This window comes from Loxodonta africana, unplaced genomic scaffold (assembly GCF_030014295.1).
Source record: "Loxodonta africana isolate mLoxAfr1 unplaced genomic scaffold, mLoxAfr1.hap2 scaffold_368, whole genome shotgun sequence".
Classification (NCBI taxonomy): Eukaryota; Metazoa; Chordata; class Mammalia; order Proboscidea; family Elephantidae; genus Loxodonta; species Loxodonta africana.
The window spans coordinates 178220-202398 of NW_026975082.1; the positions used below are offsets into that span (position 1 = coordinate 178220).

A 24179-nucleotide genomic window follows, 5' to 3' on the forward strand; every position below is an offset into this window, starting at 1 on the left:
AGGGCAAACACAGAAATTGAACAAAATTCAGACCAGCGAATTATTGCTTGCTCTTGTAACTAATGACTTCTTCTGGTCTCTATACCTCGAAATGGCCAAAAAGAATTCTGTGAGGATTAATTCAGTTATTGCTAAAACATCTACTGCATTTACATGTCTACAGGTAAGGAAGAATGCTGGACACCATGTGTGATTCATTAAGTAACACGGGGACCATTAGACTATTGTTCTCCTTCTCTGATATGCCACTATCACCTTCTCCCCTTGTTGCTCTCCTGAAAAACCCACGCTTGTATATTCTAGGCCTTTTTCCGGAATTGAATTTGCAGGAAGTTAAAGATATATCTTTGAAAGATAAAGAAGACTTTGGCCACATTGTCTTTAGACAGTCGAACTTCCCAGCCAACCTCTGTGCAGGATGGGAATTCACAATCCCTCCTACTCAGTACCTCTGAGCAGGACGGGATTTCTGTTTCATTATCAGAGACTGTGGAATTCACCCCTCTTCAGAAAACTTACTTTCTTTTGTCTCAAACTGTCCCTCTCAGGATCTGTCATGGTCACTCTTAGAAATTCACATGGGCAGCCTGTATGGAAGTGCCCATCCTAGAGGCCCTGCCCTCCCTTCCTTGCTCCATAGGGCATCCTCTGACACTTGGGGTCACATCTCCCAGGGAGTACACACCTCTGGCACTTCCAGGGATTCCCAGGCCCTGGGATACTGTGGATGGGACTTGGAACTCAACCTGTTTCTTCACATCCTCACCTTTGGTTATCTGTGTCCTGTCTTCACCAGATTTAGGAGGCCTTGTCTTCTCTTTGCTCGTTTCATCTCAGTCAGGCTTTTCTATTCCAATTCTCTGATCTCAGGACAGATCAGGTTAGACCACAGAAAAGAGAAAGACCAAGCAAACATCACTGATCTGTGCAGATGCTGCTGGGAAGGGACTCGATTCTCATTGGTTTAGGGTTTTATGCCCACTGCTCACCAGCAGGCAGGTTCCCCCCAGAGTCTGGCTTCTGTCTGGTACCTTGTACTACAAAGAACTCAGTGACCAGCCCACCTTCACAATCACACCTCCCTTAGAGCTATCTTTGCAGAGGCTCTTTCTCAGACTTCCATGTCCCACTGAAATCCCATTTCTCTTTCCTTACAAACATTGTGCTCATTCTCAGGGCTCTGAGACCTCATCTGCAGATGAGTCTTGTCCTCTTCTCTCCTTGGCTTTTGAGTGGACCTCATGTCTTCGGACAGCTATCCTGGGGCTTCTTCCACCCTGGTGCTATAGGGCTGGATCTCTCCATGTACTAGAGGGGGCGTGGAAGGGGCACAAGGCTAAAAGGATGGATCTTCCAGGTGAGGTGGGTTTAAGAAGCCTGAATGAAGTTCTTCCCTGAAGGGTGCATATTTTGCAGTCCAGACATCCTGCTTCTCTCAGTCTGAGAGTCCTAGCACGTCTTCAGGTGCTTTCTCCTTTGACCTTGAGGCCATGCCTGCACCCTCTGCAGCCAGGTCTCCCACATGTGTAGCAGCACCAGTAGGTGTGGTAGCCTCTTCAGCCCCTGTCTCCTCCTCCAGATGCTCCTGGAGGTGCCTGGCTCTTCTTGCCAGGACTCCAGGATGCTGACCAGGAACTCAGTGTTGGTTAGACTGAGGGCAGACCTGATGGCACTCACTTTCTTCAAAAACTCGGCCTCAAGACCAGGGGCCTTTTGCCGACAGGGGTGTGAGATGTTTTGGTCTGGTCTGCCAGACCATGGCTAACCCCTTGACCTTACACACTTGAGTAAAATACTCATACTTGACCTATGGATCTCTGGAGTAATTTGATGAGTGAGAATTCTGCCTAGTGGAAGCTGATGAAAAAGGCCTCGCTGATACTTTGGGAATCTTCCTGGGCTTGGAACCTGGGCTTTTTGTTCTCATGTTCTACCCTGAGTGACACTTTCCTCTTGGGTTGAGACTTGCAATAATGGAGAGTTAATTTACATGAGCCATCTGGGCTCTGGTTTCTCAACTGTGACCTAAGTCTCTGGTCTCAGGGATCCCTGGAGACCTCTCCATCACCACCATCCTCCACCTCCACAGTCCCCATGGCTTCTTTCTTCTTCCCCAGGCACCGACCATACTTTAGGGAATTTACTCTGGGCAATAAAGTCTCCTCCAGAAAATTTCGGTGATGGTACTACCTTATAGCAAAAGTCTATCGTTTTTCAAAAAATTATAATACATTGATTTAAAAAAAAAAAAAACTCCCAGTTTTCTTTCAGTAGATTCCAATTCATAGCAACTCTGTAGGACAGAGTAGAACTCCCCACAGGGTTTCCAAGGAGCGGCTGGTGGATTCCAACTGCCAACCTTTTAGTTAGCAGCCAAAGGTTTATCCAGTGATAGTTTATAATATAAACAGAGGATCGCCACATTAAAAAAAAAAATTTTTTTTTTTTTGCATTTGTTGGATGGAAGTGAATTTGCTCCTGTGGAATATGGAAATTACCTCATTCTCTCTCTGCACCTTCATGATAATACATGGTTTCTCTAAGAGCTGTTTTCTATGAAAGTTATTTTTTTTAGTAAATTTAGAGTGTAAGCATTGAAACAGGAGAATTGGTCTCCTCTTTGTAACTTGTTTTCATCCTACTTTTAAGGGAAGGCTTTTATAGAAGGAATTATACTTAAAGAGACAGCGTTATTTGTACTTTTCTGTATAATTGAAAACTTCTCCTCGTACCCTTAACTAGCCTACACCAGGAGATTAAAATTGCCTTTCTCTGAACACAAGCCCATTACCATGTCCTTCAGGGTGAGGCAGAAACAGATGTCCACATTTGAGAGTCTGATGGCACAAACTTTAGTAGCCGAATCACAACCATGCCTCCTGGGGGGGGCAGGGCTTGTATATGTCAGCATAAGGGTCAGTATTTTTCTGAGTTTGAGGGAAGAATTGGCGAGTTAAGGAAGAAAGAGAAGGAGTTTGGGAGGGGAGTGTAAGCTCCAGTGACAGACAGAAGATGGGGTGGGGGATCTCTCAAAGGGTATTAGAGACCAGTCAGAAAAGCAGGAAGCAGCAGGAAGCAGGGCCAGTGGAGGGCAACACTGGGTGGAGGAGGACAGCAGAGGTAATAGTAGTGGGGAGGGCAACAAAACTGGCCTGAAAAGAGTGATACATGACTGATCCTAGATGTAGCTCAGGTTAAGAAAAGTAGGAAAATAAAAAATTCTATCCTATATCCATGTTTGTGGTTAGGGGTTGTTAGGCTCTTGAGGGAGGTGGGCAGGAGACACAGGAGGGGAAGGGGAGTTCCTGGATCTAGGGAGGAGTCTACAGCCCTTCTTCTGCCCTCAATGATATCGGTTCTGGGCTCTTCAACCTACCACTCCCAGAACCTCCTGAGTAATTTCCTTAGTTCTTCACATGGTATATTAATTCCATCTAATTAGAAAATATAATAATTATGTATGCTTCTTCCTATCCAGCCTTTCCACCCTCCTATACTCTCTGCCCCAGTTGCCCACTGGCTTCCTTCCCTTCCATCATGTTCAGATCCAGAACAATAGTGTGCCTTGTCTGCACCTATTCTGGAAAGCTCTCAAACTTACAATTGGATTCTTTCATTTCATCCCTCATTTATTCCTACATTTCTTATTGAGAAAATAAACTTTGGTTAATTATCTACTAAATGACAGAAAGTGCTTTCTCAGGAGAATCTTCCTTATGACCTTATCCATTCACCCCAAATCCTTCATCTTGTCCTACCATGGCTCTCTTTTCTGGTGGAAGTCAGACCTTTTGTTCTGTAGCACTCATCAATCTGGGACAATTTTTCCTCACCTTTGTCTAGAGTCTTAGAGAAAGGCCTTTTCCTCGTGTGTCACTGTTTCATCCTGCTTGGGTGAAGATGTCCGAACATAATGGTCTTCTGAAGGACCTTTATCCCTTCTCCCAGCAGGAACCTTTGATAACCTGGGGACTCTGGCTTGCTCATGAATTTCCTTGATTCAGTAGCTACAGTTTCTCTCCCACAAGACCTGAGGTCGACACTCTTTTCAAAAAGCAGCTGAGATCTGAGTTAGCACCAAGGCTTCCGTAATCCTGTGTGACATCATTGCTGACACTGCTGAGTTCCATGGGCCCGGTTTGAAGCTAAACACGGCAACCAGAAGAACATGAAACTGTCAGGTAGGCGCTTGAGAAGTGCTAGCACCAATGTAGGAAAAAGGAGATTAGATACTAAAAATGAATTGCAACTTTTCCGTGCCCTGTAAAAGGGGTTACTATCCTTTGGTGGGTAAAGAGAGCACAGGGAATGATAACAGTATCATGGGCAGCTGCTTTCTCCCAATCCTCTCATTTGACTCTGTTGGAATCATGTCTCTCCAGCTCTGTGCATGAAATGTCCACTCTGAGCCCCTCTTAGGTCTCCTTAGCCTCTGAGTCTTCACACAGGCTCTGCTCTCTGACTAGGAGATGTTCTCTCCCTTCCCGTCTGCTGGCCTACTCTCCCTGGTGAAGCGTGAAGGTGAAGAAAACTGACCCCACTGGAAAGATTAGGCTCATGACTTCACCAAGAAGCCCTAAGACTCAGGAGTTTTGTGGTCAGTCAGAATGGAAGGTTTGGGAGTTGACTTGGGGAAAACCCATGACAGACTCTGCCTTTGTTTAAGATGCCATTTAGAGGAGAAATCAGCAAATGGGGAGACCATTTGAGGAAGAAATTAAGAAGATTGGGGTGGTGATGAGGAAGGAGCAGACTTCTCCCAAGGAAAATAAAAGTTTCAACATGGGGATGGTAGGGGCTTGTTTTGTGTGACCCCAAAGGACAGAAGAGGCAGGAATGGTAGGGAAACAATAGAACAAAAGATAATCTGTGCCTGTTCACAAATACAACAAATGCCCCAGTGTTTTCAGCCTGTTTCCTCAGGCTTTTCTCATCAAGCCATCCTTCCCCTTTTACTGAAACCTCTGGAAAATACCTGGGGCTTCCTGGATGCTCGGCCTTTTTTCACCCCTTAACTATTCAGTCATATTCCCAACTTGGTTCAGGCATCACTTCCTGGTTGTAGTCATCCCTGAATCTTCTCCTGGTAGATGAGTCCACTTCTTGCTCTGTACTCCATTGTACCCAGGAAACCCTTTACCACAGCATAAAACACAATTGCATTTACTACACATTCTTCCTCTCTCTGTGCCCATGCCTTCTATGAGACTCCAGAGCACCTTTCATTAGCAGTAGGAGTCTTCCTCTACCTGTTAGTTGAAGGCCGACCTTACGGTTGCTTCAGCCATTGACATAGTAGCAGAGATGATACAAGGAGAGAATTGAAAAGATTTTGCATTGAGTCTTGCCCTTTTGTTGCTCTTAAACCCTGAGAACCTGTGGGAATGACCCCAGGCCAGCCTGCTGAATGATGAGGGACCATTGGAAAGATGATCCAGTGGTTTCACTGAGTTGATTTTAGGCAAACTGGCTCGCTGGTGAGCTGGAAGCAAATGGTAGACAGATGAATAAGCCCTGCTGCGAGCCACTGTGGCTGGCCCAGATCAGAAGAACCCCAAATTGACAACCTGAAAAATTGTGAGCTTAGTAAATGGTTGTTTTTTTAAGACACTACCTATTGGAGTCATTTGTTACACAGCAATAGGTGACTGATACACCTGTTAACTTGGCCGTTTCTCTCACCAGTCAGTGAGGCAAATTCTCTAAGTCATTTCATCACCGAGAGCATCTGGCCTCGGGTCTGATATGTAGCTATTAATACAGGAAATCTTTGTTGACTTAATGCATGAATGAGTAATACGAATTGTAAGTGTGAGTCTACACAAAATCATGTATAGAAAAAAAGCATGATTTTTTAAAAAATAAAATGAATTGAGGCTCAGAACTACCTGCTTACAAAATTGAGGGGAGTTTTTAACCTCACTTACTTTTAGGGTACTCCCTCATCCAGATATGCAGTAATTCCCAGGGTCTAATGAAGGACCAGTGTTTGGAGAAGACCTTCAACACACCCATTGCCTCAGCCTATGTGGGTGATCTCTCTAGAAGCATTCGTTCTGCTGTTTCCATTCTCAGCTGGAGCATGAGAACCTTGTTGGGGCTGTCATCAGCATAACAGGGTTTGTCTACTTATGTGCCTGCATCAGCCTTTGAGGTGCTGTAACCTATTCCAGGGCATTATCAAGAAGGAGGTCCTACCCCTTCCCAATGTCTAGGACCCTACTATCTGACTGTCACTCTTCCCCTGGGCTCCAGTTCCCTCAGTGTGATCACCTCAGTGAGCTGAGGCTTTTACCACAGACTCTTCAGAGTCTTGAAGTTTCAGAGCTTCAACACTGTGAATCCAGCTATCTCCTTGAAATGAGGTAGGGAAGGGGGAAAAATGTAGAAAGATTTTATTTGGCATTTAATGTTGCAATAAAATTTCTTGCCCTGCATTTTTGAAGGGTCCTGTCTAACAATTCCCTCTGTTCTTTTACAAGATGTAGGTCAATGAAGAGTGAATGTTTGTTGTGTCATAATCTGCAGAAGGATGCAAAGTGCACATGGGGTCCATTCCCCCGATGCTCACACTAGAGCACCCCACCCATGTGGAAATCTCTGCAAGTGTTACTGAGTCCCTCACACATCCACAGTGAACAGCTTTCAGATTCTTATAAGAGGGAATTGTGTCCTAACACCAGCTGCTCCCTGGAAACCCTATGGGGCAGTTCTACTCTGTCGTATAGGGTCTCTGAGTCAGAATTGACTCGATGGCTACGGGTTTGGTTTTTTCTTTCAGGCGGGTGGTGAGAGTTTGATGTCAGCTCCATAATCATGTTATTAAAAAATAATGACAGGGTAGCAGGTGAAAGCAACAAAACAAAACTGAAATGAAATGGCTTTTTCACATTTATTGGCCCCACAGAGTTCCTTCGAGGTGTTTACTTTTCACTAGATTTGGAGAAATCTTTGTGAGAGAGACACAGCTTGAGATAGCTCCAAAATTACATGTTTCCCTCCTTAATGTTAGGTTACATTAAGAGCTGGTTGGCTGGTTTATCATCTGCCTGCTTCACAAAAATAGAAGGCCCATGCAGGCAGGAACTTGTCTGTTGTGTTTGTCAGAGCATCCTGGTACCTGGCACCTAAGAAGTGCTAAAAAAATGATTTGAGTGAATGTGGGTGGGTTTTTATAAAAAACACTGTGTTGCTGTCTTTAGTTAAATAGTGAAAACAGGGATAAGGAAAATGGAGACAATTACTTGTATAATTTAGAGTTACATAAGATGAGAATAGAACTTGAATAATGAAGAGATAAAAAAATAAGCTGTACGGATGGAATGTACCCCCTTCCCTTTGCTTTGGAGGGAGACATTTTAAAATTGGATTGTTTTTTCCCTACTGATTTATAGGTTCTATATGTTAATTGAAAAGTTAGTCTTTTAGGAATCACAAATATTTCTATTGAGATACAATTCACCTGCCGTAACACTGCCTTTGAAAATATGCACAATACCGTGGCTTTTAGTATATGGGCAGACTTGGCACAACAGTCACCACTGTCTAGCTTCAGAATATTTTCAGTGCCCCGTAAATAAAGGCCCTTGTTAATAAAGGCGTATTAACAGTCATCCTCATTACTCCTTTCCTCCAAGCCGTAGCAACGACTAATCTACTTCTGTCTGTGTTGGTTTGTTCTGGACATTTCATGTAAATGGAATCGTACACGATGCGGTCATTTGTGTTTGGCTTCTTTCATTTAGCGTAATGTTCTCAAGGTTCGTCCATGTTGTGGCATGTATCAGTACTTGGTGCCTTTTTGTGGCTGAGTAATATTCCAGTCTATGAATATACCACATCCTGTCTATCAGGTCATGACATGTGGGTTCTCTCCACAGTTTGGCTGTTATGAATAACACTACTAGGAATCCTCTGTGTGAGTTTGTATGTGAACATGCTTTTGATTCTCCGGGTGCAGACCTAGGAGTGCAATTGCAGTGTTGTGTGGTAATTCTGTGTTTAACTTTCTGCAGAATTGCCAAACCATTTTCCAAAACAATTGGATCATTTTACATTTCCACCAGCGGTATTCCAGCTTCTCCACATCGTCGCCGACACTTGTTGTCCATCCTGTTGAGTTTAGCCATCTTACTGCTTTTGAAATAATAGTGCACTTTAGTTTAGATTTGCATTTCCCTGATGACTAATGAGGTTACGCTTCTTTTCCTGTGCTTGTTGAGAGTTTCTGTATCTGCTTTCGAGAAATCTCTATTCAAATCCTTAGCCTGCAAACTTTTTTTCAGCTTTTTGCCTGTATTTTTACTCTCTTCATATACTTTTTGATATGCCAAAGATCTATAGATCTTAACAGTTTTAGCCTTCATATTTTGGGATTTTTAAAAAGTCTTTCTCTTTTATCAATAAAAAGAAAATAAAAACTTCTAAAATTTTTATGGTTGCATATTTTAATTTTAAATATTCTATCCATCTGGAATTTTGTTTTGTGTAAGGTATGAGAAAAAGGATGAAAACATTTTTACAGGTGGTCTGAGTGATTACCAGATTGCTACAAACGCTCCTTTTCCCATGACCCATATCTTAACTGCATTTTCCCGTAGTCTGTACAAGGACTCCTTTTTATAAAGGGAGGCCACCATTCCCAGCCATTTCATTTTAAGGTTTGTTTTGCTGCAATTAAATCCCTTGTGTGTCTTATCTACACATCTTTTCTTTTAAGCTAATACAAATTTTGTGTGAATAGGACCTTGGCGAGTGTAAGATGGGCTTGAATTTCATAACTGGTTCCATGTGGTGCAGCCCAGCAGATGGACAGACAGAAGCAGGGGCTGCAGAGGCGACAGAAGCTATGAGAACATGAGCCTCTAGAGATTTGCTGCTGAATTTCACATAAAGCTCTAGACTTTTCTGTGTAAACTTATCATCATATATGGACATCACCTTACAACAGACAGAGAATAATGCTTTAAAAGTTAGACATTCCTAAGGAAGGTGTTTATTCCTTAGTGGATGCTGAGAAGTGTATGTGTTTTGGTGAAGATATGTACCCATTTCTACCGGGTATGTATCTTGAAGTAGAATTGCTGGGTCCTAGGATATATGTATGTTCACAGCTTTTGTAGATACGGACAAAACATTTTTAAAGTGGTTGTACCAAATTACACTTCCACTAGCGGTAGATTAGAGCTCCAGTTACTCCACGTTATACCCAATAGTTGGTATTTTCCATCTTTTCCGTTTTAGCCAATCTGGCGTGTAGGGGATAGTATCACATTGTGGCTTTTAATTAGAATTTCTCTGATAACCAGTGAAGGTTTGTCACTTTTCATATGTTTCTTGGCCATATAGAAATCTTTTATACAGTGTTCAAGTATTTCCTCATTTTTCTATCAAACTGTCTGCTTTCTTTTTCCTTTTTCCTTTTTGGATTGTTCTTTATGTATTTCAGAACCAAGTCAGTAGTAGGATATATGTATTGCAAATAACTTCTACCACATGAATTTACCCTTGTGGCTTGTCATGAACTTTCAGATTCAAAAACCCGTCTTTTACAAAAACAAGCAAATGTGTAGACATAAAAGTTTATTAGGGGTTACCAGGGGCAGGAGGGAGGAAATAAAGTGGTGTTCCTGCATATGGAGACTGAGTTCTGGTTAAGAGTGGTGGAAAAGTCACATTGATGAAGGGCAGGGTTGCACAGCCAATTAATGCTAATTACTGTCAGTTGTTCAGTCACCAAAGGTTGTGTGGTATGTTTACAACAACAACAATGAGCAGCTGCTGAGGCAGCATAATAGTACTGAACGGATGAGGCGTATTCTTTTATTATACTTTTCTCTATTTTCTAATTTGTTTTTATAATATGCTACTGTTCAAATTAATAAAATGTTGCATGATGAAAGTGGATAACAAGGTCTATCCCACCCATTACATCCTTGTAAGGTTTAAATGAGGGACTACATGCCATCAGCAGAGGCTCAGCCTTAGTTGCCACTCGAGAAATGCTTCATTTCTCCCACTCTTCTGGCTCACTGTCTTCTCCCCTGGTTTATTTGCTCTTCTCTTTAGAGCTGGAAGCATGTGACCACCAGGCTTCCCGACACCATCATTCTGCTTTCCATACCAATGTTATTGTAGTCTTGGGTTCCTGGGCAGCCTCTCTGCAGGTTTAATTCTTTCACATCTGTTAAGTTATTATTTAAATATACTCCTTTAATTTTGTCCTGCTTATAGGAGTATATTCTAGTCATTGAAAATTTGGAGACTACCCCAACACACATGGGAACACCATGAGTAAGAATAGACTCCATGGCAATGGGTTTTATATGTGTGTCACACACATTTATGTATATTCACATAAATATTATATCCTGCTCCTTTCACTCAATATTAGCCTTTTCCATGATCATGTTTTGTTTATTTTACAGACAGCATCAAATTGTTTTATTATATTCTGCTGTGTGCAAGGAGTATATCATTTTAGCAATTTGACTATAGTTGAAATATTAAACGTGCATGTTTCTAGTAATCTTCAACCTATACTTAAATCTTTTAACAAAGATCTTTGCTATTGAACCTTTTTATCTAATTGTTATTCAGCATTCTTTAACACTAAGAGATAGTCTCAGGATCAACTCAGATCATATTTTCTCCCTCTTACACACGAAGGCCCTTAAAGTATTCAGAGATTGTTCTTGTTGTTGTTAGGTGCCGTCGAGTCAGTTCTGACTCATAGGGACCCTACGCACAACAGAACGAAACACTGCATGATCCTGCGCCATCCTTACAATCATTGTTATGCTTGAGCTCATTGTTGCAGCTACTGTGTCAATCCACCTCATTGAGGGTCACCCTCTTTTCCACTGACCCTGTACTCTGCCAAGCATGATGTCCTTCTCCAGGGACTGATCCCTCCTGACAACATATCCAAAGTATGTTAAGACGCAGTCTCGCCATCCTTGCCTCTAAGGAGCTTTCTGGCCGCACTTTTTCCAAAACAGATTTGTTCGTTCTTTTGGTAGTCCATGGTATATTCAATATTCTTCGTCAACACCACAATTCAAAGGCGTCAACTCTTCTTCCGTCTTCCTTATTCATTGTCCAGCTTTCACGTGCATATGATGTGATTGAAAATAGCATGGCTTGGGCCAGGTGCACCTTAGTCTTCAGGGTGAGATCTTTGCTCTTCAACGCTTTGAAGAAGTCCTTTGCAGCAGATTTGCCCAATGCAATGTGTCTTTTGATTTCTTGACTGCTGCTTCCATGGCTGTTGATTGTGGATCCAAGTAAAATGAAATCCTTGACAACGTCAGTCTTTTCTCCATTTCTCATGATGTTGCACGTTGGTCCAGTTGTGAGGATTTTTGTTTTCTTTATGTTGAGGCGTAATCCATACTGGAGGCTGTGGTCTTTGATCTTCATTAGTAAGTGCTTCAAGTCCTCTTCACTTTCAGCAAACAGGGTTGTGTCATCTGCATAATGAAGGTTGTTAATGAGCCTTCCTCCAATCCTGATGCCCCGTTCTTCTTCATATAGTCCAGATTCTCGTATTATTTGTTCAGCATACAGATTAAATCGGTATGCTGAAAGAATACAACCCTGACGCACACCTTTCCTGACTTTAAACCAATCAGTATCCCCTTGTTCTGTCTGAACAACTGCCTCTTAATCTATGTAAAGGTTCCTCATGAGCACAATTAAGTGTCCTGGAATTCCCATTCTTCCCAGTGTTATCCATAGTTTGTTATGATCCACACAGTCGAATGTCTTTGCATAGTCAATAAAACACAGGTAAACATCCTTCTGGTATTCTCTGCTTTCAGCCAGGATCCATCTGACATCAGCAAGGATATCCCTGGTTCCATGTCCTCTTCTGAAACCGGCCTGAATTTTTGGCAGTACCCTGTCGATATACTGCTGCAGCCGTTTTTGAAAGATCTACAGCAAAATTTTGCTTGCGTGTGATATTAATGATATTGTTCTATAATTTCCACATTCGTTTGGATCACCTTTCTTGGGAATAGGCATAAATATGGATCTCTTCCAGTCAGTTGGCCAGGAAGCTGTCTTCCATATTTCCTGGCATAGACGAGTGAGCATCTCCAGCGCTGCATCTGTTTGCTGAAACATCTCTATTGATATTCCATCAATTCCTGGAGCCTTGTTTTTCGCCAATGCCTTCAGAGCAGCTTGGACTTCTTCCTTGAGTACCATTGGTTCCTGATCATAGGCCACCTCTTGAAATGGTTGAATATTGACCAATTCTTTTTGGTATAATAATTCTGTGTATTCCTTCCATCTTCTTTTGATGCTTCCTGCATCGTTTAATATTTTCCCCATGCAATCCTTCACTTTCGCAATGCGAGGCTTGATTTTTTTCTTCAGTTCTTTTAGCTTGAGAAACACCGAGCATGTTCTTCCCTTTTGGTTTTCCATCTCCAGCTCTTTGCACATGTCATTATAATACTTTACTTTGTCTTCTTGAGAGGCCCTTTGAAATCTTCAGTTCTTTTACTTCATCAATTCTTCCTTTTGCTTTAGCTGCTCGACGTTCGGGAGCAAGTTTCAGAGTCTCCTCTGACACCCACCTTGGTTTTTTCTTTCTTTCCTGTCTTTTCAGTGACCTCTTGCTTTCTTCATGGATGATGTCCTTGATGTCATTTGAAAACTTGTCTGGTCTTCGGTCACTAGTGTTCAATGTGTCAAATTTATTCTTGAGATGGTCTCTAAATTCAGGTGGGATATTTTTGCTCTCGTGGACTTGCTCTCATTTTCTTCAATTTCAGCTTGCACTTGAATATGAGCAATTGATGGTCTGTTCCACAGTCCGCCCCTGGCCGTGTTGTGACTGATGATATTGAGCTTTTCCATCGTCTCTTTCCACAGATGTAGTCAGTTTGATTTCTGTGTGTTCCGTCTGGCGAGGTCCATGTGTATAGTCACCGTTTATGTTGGTGAAAGAAGGTATTTGCAATGAAGAAGTCATTGGTCTTGCAAAATTCTATCATTTGATCTCCGGCATTATTTCTGTCCCCAAGGCCGTATTTTCCAACTACTGATCCTTCTTTGGTTCCAACTTTTGCATTCCAATAGCCAGTAATTATCAATGCATCTTGATAGCACGTTCGATCAATTTCGGACTGCAGCAGCTGAAAAAAATCTTCTATTTCTTCATCTTTGGCCCTGGTGGTTGGTGTGTAAATTTGAATAATAGTCGTATTAACTGGTCTTCCTTGTAGGAGTATGGTTATTATCCTACCATTGACAGCATTGTATTTCACGATAGATCTTGAAATGTTCTTTTTGATGATGAATGGAACATCATTCCTCCTCGAGTTGTCATTCCCAGCATAGAAGACTAGATGATTGTCTGATTCAAAATGGGCTGGTATTGCCTAATTCACTAATGCCTCGGATATCGATGTTTGTGCATTCCATTTCATTTTTAATGATTTCCAATTTTCCAAGATTCATACTTCGTACATTCCAGGTTCCGATTATTAAATCGATGTTTGCAGCTGTTTCTTCTCATTTTGAGAAGTGCCATATTAGCAGATGAAGATCCCAAAAGCTTTACTCCATCCATGTCATTAAGGTTGACTCTCCTTTGAGGAGGCAGCTCTTCCCCAGTCATCTTGTGAGTGCCTTCCAACCTGGGGAGGTCATCTTCCAGCCATATATCAGACAGTGTTCCATTGCTATTCATAAGGTTTTCACTGGCTAATGCTCTCCAGAAGTAGACTGCCAGGTCCTTCTTCCTGGGCTCTCTTAGACTGGAAGCTCAACTGAAACCTGTCCTCCATGGGTTACCCTGCTGGTATCTGAATACCGGTGGCATAGCTTCCAGCATCACAGCAACACACAAGCCCCCACAGTACGACAAACTGACAGACACGTGGGGGTAGCAAACTATGATTTCATTCATCATTTTCATCTTTCGTTTTTTCAATCAGTCAATATTTAGAGAGATTCCATGTGCCAGGAATAGTCTACATCATGTGGACACAGTGGTGAAAGGTACCCACTGTCCCTGCCATTGTAAAGGGGAAACCCAGTGTGGGTGGGAGGGGGACTGGTAAAATGCAGTCCAGAGAAAGGACAGACCATGCTCCAGGAACCACACTGGACTTCAGAGAGCTTTGTTGGCTGCCGTTCATCTGTCTGGCTTGTAGATGTCAGAGTGCCCTCAGGCTCAGTGCTTAGTCCTCTCTCTCTCTATTGACACCCTCTCTCTAGGATGCCTCAGTGAATCAGTGGCTGTCTGTATCTGAGGATGCGATGTTTACACCTCCATCCATTTCAACTCCTCCTGGTTCGCTACTTATATTCAAATGTCAGCCTAACTCTCTGTACTGAGTTCTTCATCTGTAAAATGTGCCGTATAATGATACATTCCTCACATGGGTATCATGCAGAGAAAGTATCTTAAGAGAGGAGAAGCCCTCACAAGAGTCCTGGCACCAGTAAGTGTTAGCTGTCAGTATTATTACCTGACATCTCTACGTAGATGTCTAACAGCTATGCCATGTTATCAACGCCATGAAACAATTCTTGGTCCCAACCCCATTCCACCCTTATCGATGAATTTCTCAGGGCTTCAGTGATGGGAATGTGTGCGTTTTTCTGTATAATGGACATGGCTAATAAAGCTTGGCCTGGTCCTTCATAATAAGTTGCTCCAAAGTTTATATGGGTGGAATCAGACAAGTTATAGCCAACTAATATAGAAAAAATAGAACTCTCAGCTGCTCATGTTTGTACTCTCAGTCCAGAATATCTGGTGAGGGTACTATATGGACTGAATTGTGTAACCCCAAAGGTATGTTGAAATTCTAACTACTGTACCTATAAATGTGACCTGATTTGGAAATAGGGGATTTTTTAAATTATTTTTATGAGACCATACCAGTTTAGGGTGGGTCCTAACCCTAATCCCTTCGGAGTTATAAAAATAGCAGAATAGACACAGACACAAACAGGGGAAGAGGGAGACAGACAAAGGGGAAGATAATCTACAAGGCCAGGAACGCAAAGGGTGGCTGGAAGCTGCTAGAAGCTGAAGTAGACATGAGCCATGCCCTGAATTCCTACTTCTAGCCTCCTGAACTGTGAGAAAATAAATATCTGTTCTTTAAAGCCACCCAATTGTGTTATTTTTTTCTTATGGCAGCCCTAGATGACTAACACATACCCATGGTTATACATGAAGCCTGGTGTAAAATAGTGTTCTCCCCTCATTGTCTAGCCCACCCAAATCCTGCTATTTCCCTATCAGTGTCCTCTGCTTTCACTAAGAGCTACAACAGAGTCGGCTTGTTGCCGATGTATAGAAATGCAGTTTATTTTTTAGTTTATATTTAGGATTGACTAGCATTAATTTCAATGGTTTGGAAATTTTTCTGTGGAGGCATTTCTGTAATCTATGAATAATAGCAGTTGCAGCTTTTCCTTCTTTTTGTTGTCGTTTTGTTTGGACCTCCAGTGTTAAATATTTAATATAAATAATGATAGAAAGCATCCTTCTGTTTTTAATGATTTTTTTGTGTGCTTTAAGTGAAAATTTTCAAATCAAGTCAGTCTCTCACACAAAAACCCGTATACACCTTGCTACACACTCCCAATTACTCTCCCCCTAATGAGACAGCCTGCTCTCTCCCTCCACTCTCTCTTTTCGTGTCCTTTTCACAGCTTCTAAACCCCCTCCACCCTCTCATCTCCCTTCCAGGCAGGAGATGCCAACACAGTCTCAAGTGTCCACCTGATCCAAGAAGCTCAATCCTCACCAGCATCCCTCTCCAACCCATTGCCCAGTCCAATCCATGTCTGAAGAGTTGGCTTCGGGAATGGTTCCTGTCCTGGGGCAACGGAAGGTCTGGGAGCCATGACCACCGGGATCCTTCCAGGCTCAGTAAGACCATTAAGTATGGTCTTTTGAGAATTTGGGGTCTGCATCCCACTGTTCTCCTGCTCCCTCAGGGTTTCTCTATTGTGTTCCCTGTCAGGGCAGTCATTGGTTATAGCCGGACACCGACTAGTCCTTCTGGTCTCAGGATGATGTAGTCGCTGATTCACGTGGCCCTTTCTGTCTCTTGGGCTCGTAATCACCTCGTGTCCTTGGTATTCTTCATTCTCCTTTGATCCAGGTGGGTTGAGACCAATGGTTGCATCTTAGATGGCTGCTTGCTAATGTTTAAGATGCCAGACGCCATTCTTCAAATTGGGAAAGCATCCTTATTTTAATGCTAATTAATTTTAAAGAGAATGTCCCGCATTTCACCATGAACTATCATGCCAGTTGTATTTTTCCAACTTAAGGAACTCCTTTTCTGGTCCATGATTGCTCAGCATCCTTATCTCTCAGTGTGATTGGATTTTATCCACTGCTTTGTCCCCATCTCTTGAGATGAGCATGTCTTTTCTTCTTCCATCTATGCATGTGATGAATTAAATTATTAAATCTTTAATGTTCACTCAAGCTTGCATGCTGACGATAAACCCCCTTGATGATGGCGTGTTACATGGTTTATACTTTGCTGGATTTCCTTTGCCAGTATTTTATGTAGGTTTTTGCATCCCAGTTACTTGGTGTGCTTGCCTTGTAACTCTTCTTCTGTCATCCTTGTCTAATTTGGTGTCAATATTAAAGTAGCCTTAGGGATGAAGTAGAGGAGCATCTCATCTTTTTCTCTTCTTTTCTGACTTTGCACAAGATTAAAATGCTCTTTTTCTTGCCTGTTTGCTGCAACCTGAATGAGAGTGGTCTCGGCCTCCTGTTTTCTTAGGGAGATCTTGAACTACTGACCCATTTTGTGTAGTGATTAAAGGTCTTTTCTGGTGCTACTTAGAAAAATTTCCACTGCATGTTCTAGGCTGCTAGGATTTCCTCTTTAAATGTTATGTTGTTATCACTATTTTCAGTCTCATCCACATCAATTAATCAATCCCAGATTTTCCCTCATTTTTCCAAAGTCAGACTCTACATCTATTCCTGGCACCAATTCCCTTATCTAAGACTTGTTGGCAAACAAAAATACAACCCAGCATCTTTGAGTCCATGATGTGAGAATACAGTCCCATATAACTTTTTTTGTAACTGTTGTTAAGTGTTTCTCCTCTTTTTTTTTTGTTCATTTCCCACGTATCTAGCAGTTTCAAAGTTGTGCACTTCAGGTTGAGGTCATTAGCTTGATTGACTCTGTGCAGGGCCATGGGGTGCCAGTTGCAAATGCGCATCAAAAGAGCACTCCTCTAGAACTAGGAGGCAGGAGGAGGTGGTTGGGCGGTTGCGGGGGTGGGGGAGGGAACTGGGCAGGGCTGTGTGGAGAGGGGCGCCCAGGGGAGGTGCCAGGTCGGAGGCTGCCCCACCACAATCTCACGTGCATCAGGAAGGAGCTGGCTGCAGGAGCCTTTCGCGAGAGTCCCAGCCCACCCAGCCTTGCCCTGAACTCAGACCCTCTAGGCTCACAGGTCCCACCAGAACTAGGGGAAGCCTGAGGCTACCGATGTCAAGTCCCAGGGTACACCCTTGAGCCCAGTCACAGTGCTTATGCTGGAATAGGAGGGCAGAGGAGGCGTATGGGGACTTGGGTCCAGAGGGTGACCCAGAAAGGGTGGGAGAGTTGTGGTCACCCTAGGACTCTGGCTCCGCACGTGAAGGGCCACAGGTTGCACTTCCAGGAGGAGAAGGCGAAGCCACAGAGGCCACACTGCTCACACAAACAATCCCCCACCCCCCTCTGCTCTTTCTCCAGGCGAGACGCCCCTCCTGTGCTGTCCTCAGAAGGGCTCTTCAGAGACCGCACCCCTAGTTTGCGGAGCAGCAGAGCCTGCCCCAGTCTGGACTAGGGACTTTATTTCTTCCACTCTCACCACTGGCTGAAGGCAGACTCCTGTCTCCACAGACTAAAGAGGAATTATCAAAATGAGCTCGAAACTCTAGATTTTAGTTAAGTATCATAAATTAACACAGAGAAATACAACTTTAACACAAAGACCTGTTTGGAGCCCCAGGTGGAATTAAAAAAAAAAAAAACTTGAACAGAGGGAGTGATAAAGTTTTCCTTCTTTTGCCACCCTCTCTCGGTGGTCCCAAGCTTTCTCATCTCCCACCTCACAAGACTGTATCAACTGCTTTGAGACTTTTAGAATAAAGATCCCCAGGCATATCACTGCTGTTACCCTGTGAGGATTTCCCCAGTGCTGGGTTAGACTAAGACAGAATCCTTCCAAGGCTTCCAGGGCCAGTGTACTGGACGGTCAGCACAGGGAGCCTCAGAGCCCACTTCATTTTTCCTGCAGTTGGGCACGACCCCAGGGACATGACCCTTGAGAGTGCTGACACTTCCTGAAGCCAGTGACCCTCCCCCTGGGCTTCTCTCTGCCTGGGTCTCAGAGTCTCTGAGGCCAACTTGTACCCTCGGAAGTGTTTCTGCTGAAGGACACGTAAACAGCACTGTGGATTTGTGTCCTGCAGTCTGCAAAACTGCCTCCCCTGAGTGGGGTGAGGAGCTACTGAAATACTGAAATCACTGAAACTAGCAGAAGCCACAGTTCATGGTCCTGGGAGAAAACTGGGAAGGACGGAGAGGTGAAGAGGCTATAAAGGCCCAGTCGTGAAGGCGACCATGGGCCAGGATGTCCGGAAGTCGCAAAGCTGACCAATGCTGAGTGCCCTAAAACCTGCCACTCCTGTGCCCATCTTTTCTTTCAATGGACAAAGTCTTCCCCTGCTCTTATGTGCCTGGGCTGGAAGGGCCTTTGACTTAGAACATGAAGCAGCCTCCAGAGCCTCTTGGGGCAAGTGATGGTCAAGGAGGCTCTGCCTAACCCCACCCTGCCCTTCCCAGTTGTCAGAGGACCAGGAATTTCAGTCTTCCAGCTCCTGGGCTGATCTAGTGACTTGTAACAGGATTTCGCTGGAACTGGAAGGTGTTGAAGACAGGAAGTACTCCTGGGTTTCTTCACCCAGCTGAATGCCTAGTTCCTGGTCTTATTACACGGCCTACATTCAGGATAAGAAGAGGCGTTTGGAGCTTTACGCAGGACCTCTTAGCAGAGGTTTCTGTTCAGGAGCGAAGAGGTAAAAAGAAAGCAGTGTCTACTAAGTCCTTTTCCAAGAGTCTCAGGAAATTCTCACGAAGACCCTCTCAGGTAAGGACTGACGGGAAATGCCTTGGTTTAATATTAAACTTTGCCCTTGACACATTTTGTTTATGGAGGGCATATACATATTGTCCGCTCAAGGAAGCACTGTAGTTCTTATCTAGACTTTATGTAGAATGAGTATATATAAAACCTAAACTTGGTCCTTAAGCAAGGGGTTACCTCTCAGAGAAGGCCTATGGGAAGGTTTCTACCAAATTCTGTGGTGCTGCCATTGCTCCAAGGATCCCAGGTGGTGCCAAGTTTGAGCACTCGGCTGTTAACCGAAGGTTAGTTTTTTGAACCCACCAAAAGGCTCTAAGGAGTAAAGACCTGGCGAACTGCTTCCGTTAAGATTACAAACCAGGAAACCCTATCGGGGCAGTTCTCCTTTTACACTGGGCCACAATGACTCAGAAACCCACTCGATGGCACCTAGCAATAACAACAGGAAGCCATTGCCCCCAATGTGCTTGAGATGCCTTTCTGGGGAAGGTTGGCCTTCAGAGCCAGCTCATGGCCACACGGGAACTGAGGCTCATGTTTTGTTACCACACCTTAGTTTCAGTCAGTAAATTTATTTTCCAGTTTATTCATAAGACTTGACTGCAGACATCTCTCAGGTATTGTCAAAATTAATTCCATTCTCTAATAATGATTTGCCAGGACGTATTTCCAAGCGTTTCCAAGAGACTGGAAAAACTTTCCAAAGAGGCTTGTCCAGCGCCATGTTGTGCAGTAACTACAGTGTTGACGTAGTATATTAACCACATAGTTTCCACGTTTTCTGCTTTCCTTAAATAACAACTGAAATTCCAAGTCTACCACCTGAAGTACTTCCTTTAGTGTTTCACTTAGAAGTCTGGTGGTGATGAATTCTCTCAGTTTTCCTTCCCCTAAGAATGGCATTATTTGAGCTTTACTCCTGAAGGTAATGATACATAGATACATGATACATAGAATTCTGGGTTAGTATTTCCATCTTTCAGGGTTGAAAAAATGTTGTTTCACAATCTTTTTTTTTTTTGGCTTCCATGGCTTCTGATAGTGAATACAGAGTCATTCAAATTGTTTTTCTCAGGTGAAATGTGTTGTTTTCTCTCTACCTCCTTCCTGAGTATTTTCTTGACCTTTGTTATTCTGCAGTTGATTATGATGTATGGTATTTTTATGCAAGTAACCCATGTTCTATATATATATATGTGTGTCAACTGTTTTTCCCCTCCCGGGTATGTCTGTAAGTACAGTACACTGTTTTTTTCTTTTTACACGCTGCTGTTAAAAAAAAAAAAAAAATTAGAGTAATGTACTTACAAATATACTTGGGATGTGGGGTAAGGCCCACTGGGTTGGCAAAAAACCCATAACCCGCAGAATATTTTTGTGCAAATACGGTATTGGGGCATAGAATTCTTTAACTTGCTGTGGTTTGCTGAACTTCTTGAATCTGTAAGTTTATGTCTTTCACCACATTTGGAAAGTGTTCAGCCAGTATTTTTTCAAATACTATTTTCTTCACCACACATTTTGTCCACTTCTTCTGGAGTTCCAATAAATAAGCTTTTTCTCTAGTTATTGAGGCACTGTCCATTTTTTTCCATATTTTCCTCTCTGTTTGCAGAATGGATATTTTCTACTGATCTATTTCAAGTATTTAGTTTTTTCTCTGTCATCGCCATTCTGCTATTGTGAAAATATCAACTGAATTTTTTATTTCTACCATTGTACTTTTAACATGTAAAATTTTCATTTGCAAATAGCACCTATTATCTTTCCATTTATTTAAAAAGTGTCTGTGTTATTTCTTGGAGAATGATTAGAACAGCATTTTAAAATCTGTGTCTTATGATTTTGAGACTACAAGTCCTTCAAAAATTTTATGCAGAATTTTTTTTTTTTAGCAGTCAATTGACCCAGTTATGCTCAGGCTCCAAGTTCTGTCCCATCTTCTGTATTCTGTGGTTCAAATGTTAGTTCAATTTTTGAAGGCTTTGCAGCTGTATTCAGATCTAATCTATGTGAGCGCCACTCAGTATGGAACCTTGATGGCATTCTAACCCATAGTGCGGCTCTTAAAGGATTTTATAATGCTTCTTAGGGTCAGGGCAATGCATATGCATCTCGGGGGTGAACCAGGAGTTCATAGCAAGTCTGCAGAATCTCTTTCTTGCACAGCCTCCTCTCTGTCTTTCTCTTCTCCTCTCTGAGTTCTGAAGGAGTGCGTTCTAACCCATAGTACGGCTCTTAAAGGATTTGATAATGCGTCTTAGGGTCAGGGCAATGCATATGCATCTGGGGGGTGAATCAGGAGTTCATAGCAAGTCTGCAGAATCTCTTTCTTGCACAGCCTCCTCTCTCTCTTTCTCTTCTGCTCTCTGAGTTCTGAAGGAGTGCTTTCCTGGCCCACTGGTGGAAATGCTGGGGCTTTAATCTCCTCATTCTGTTGTGCACATAAGTGACTGGTTCTACCTATGGGGCCAAAGCACTGGACAACCAGCCAAAAGGCTGGCAGTTTGAACCTGTCAAGAAGCGCCTCAGAAGACAAGCCCGGTGATCTGCTTTTGAAAAGTCTCACCCTTTGAGGCAGAATTGACTAGGTGCCAGTTAACAGCAGAGAGAGAGAAAATGTAATGGAGCTTTCTCTACAATATTTGGTTCTTCCATACTCTGGTCAGAGAAAAGGATTCTCCTCTGCCAGAGTTTCAGGCGTCTGCCCACCTGCCCAGCTGCTTGTCTCTCTCCTTTACGGACCTTCTATCCCATTTATATGAGAGAGGGCTTCTCTTGGAGCTATTTCTGTCCACAACGGGTGTGCAGCTCTGAGATTTGGGCTCATTTAATTTCAGCCTCTGGAATGTTCATACTCTATGTTCTGGTTCCGCCCCTTCCCCATCCACCTTCAACACTTTCCTTTGCAGAGTCCTGAGATAGTGTCCCATGCATTTGTCCAGATACTTAGTTGTCAGATACCAGCATAGCCATCGGGGGCAGTGCTGTTGTGGTTGCGGGGGAGGGAGTGTACACTGAAGGAGCTGCAAGACCTGGCTGCCTTGTGTGAGCAGGACGGGGGTGTGCTGAGGAGTGGGTGCTGAAGGTGCTGAGTCAAGGGGAGTTTAATATAAAGTTGGGTCAAAGAGAGTTTGTTGACAAGGATTTATTGCCGTAGCAAGGGTTCTGGAAATGGGTTTAATATGCTGTGGGATTGCTTTTGGAATCTTAGAAAAGGCAATGGCCCATATTCTCTGAAATCGAAATGCCAGACCTGCTGTGTCAGATGTTGGAAGAGGGATTAAAAGCCTCCAATATGTGGGCATGTCTGAGTTAGTCTTCTATAAGACCATTTCTTGGAGGTCCTGAAGGATACCCATTTCATCAAAAGAATAAGGAATGCGGAGATGAGGGGAGCACCAGCAAGATAGAGCTTACCAATATGTATACTTTGTAGGGAGTCCCTGGACGCCACAAACAGTTAAGTGCTTGACTGTTATCCGAAAGTTTGGCAGTTTGAACGTACTCAGAGGGTCCTTGGAAGACAGTCCTGGCCATCTGCTACTAAAGGATGAAAGCCTTAAAAACACTCTTGAACAGTTAGTTCTACTATGCCCACATGGGGTGGTCATGAGTCAGAAATGACTTGATGACAACTAACAGCAACAATCGTCTATAGGCTCAGGTTGTTAGTGGGAGCTGGGCTGCCTAGTAGCAATGCAAATCATGGGATCCCAGCTCAACAGAGGCCAGGTGGAAGTACTTAACTGTCAGAAACAAGTTGTGTGTGATTCCAATAATGGTCAGCAGGTCAGAGTAGTAGTTATCTATTGGGGCATAATAGATTCTCCCCAAACTTAGCAGGTGTGAGATAAATGGAAAATTAATATTCAACTCATTCTGATAAATTTGGAACTAGACAAAAATTTTGGTATCACTCAACACAGTTTTAAGGTGAAGGAATAAACTAGAAAATTTAAATAACTAGTATAAGTATAATAAGAGATTTTTCAAAGAATGATGATATAATTGCATACCTGAATAAAAGACAAATACATCACAATCAATGATTTCTCTCCAGTATAGACATGAGGGTCTCAAATTGGCAAGGGTGAGAAGGGCAGACCGTTCTCTTTCCCCTACTACTTGACTGGATCAAACTGTGTTCAAAACTGTAAAATATTTAGGAAAACATTGTTTTGACCAGAGCAGCAAAGGACTTCTATGATGAAAACTAATGTACTAAAATACATAAAATGAAACCTGAATATATGCAAAAAATATGCCATATTTTCAAATGAGAAGTCTTGTCAATCAAATGGAGGTCCCTAAAACTAATATATAAGTGGAATGTATTTCCAGTTGGAATATTAAGATAGTTGTTTTTGAATTGTATACAGTAATCATATGCTACAAATAGTACAGTAGATAGCAGAGGATGTTGCTGGTGTTAGGAGACTTGGAGTCCATTTCTGACTCATAGTGATCCCATTTCACTGCCCCATAGGGTTTTCTAGGCTGTGATCATTATGGGAGCAGAACAACAGGTCTTTCCCCTCAGTGCCCCCTGGTGGGTTCGACCTGCCAAACCTTCTTTGGATTAGCAGATGAGCACTTAATCACTACAACACTACGGCTGCTTTAAAAGGTATAGAGAAGAAAAACATGAAAAAGCAGGATACTGACAGGTGTCTACCTCTTCAGGTAACAGAACAAATTGATATTACATAGCACAGAAACTGACAAGTCGACCAATGAAACAAAATCTGCTAAGAAGTCACAATAACCATTGATACAAAGGTGGTATTTTGAGAAAATTATATTTATTTAATAAACAGTGCTGACTCAAGTGATCGTTCTGGGGGACAAAGCTTGCAAAAATGTGATACACAAATGATAGATTTGGAAAATCATGTGAAATGGAGATGACAAGACTTAATAACAATTTCCATTTTACACAGAAGGATAAAAGTTAAGCACTTGAAAAATGAGCAGTGAATTCAAACAGATCGTTCACAGCAAATCCACATGCCCAATAAACATAGTCCAAG

At 42.7% G+C, this 24179-nt stretch overlaps 1 long non-coding RNA gene across 1 annotated transcript in view; it reads left to right on the forward strand.

Annotated features, from left to right (window-relative positions):
* LOC135229550 (uncharacterized) overlaps positions 1-18732 on the forward strand; it is a 71339-nt gene extending 52607 nt beyond the window's left edge. The window contains exon 2 of the long non-coding RNA XR_010320237.1: positions 17751-18732. This is a non-coding gene — a long non-coding RNA (uncharacterized LOC135229550). The remainder of the gene's footprint in view (positions 1-17750) is intronic.
* Positions 18733-24179: the final 5447 nt, after the last annotated feature.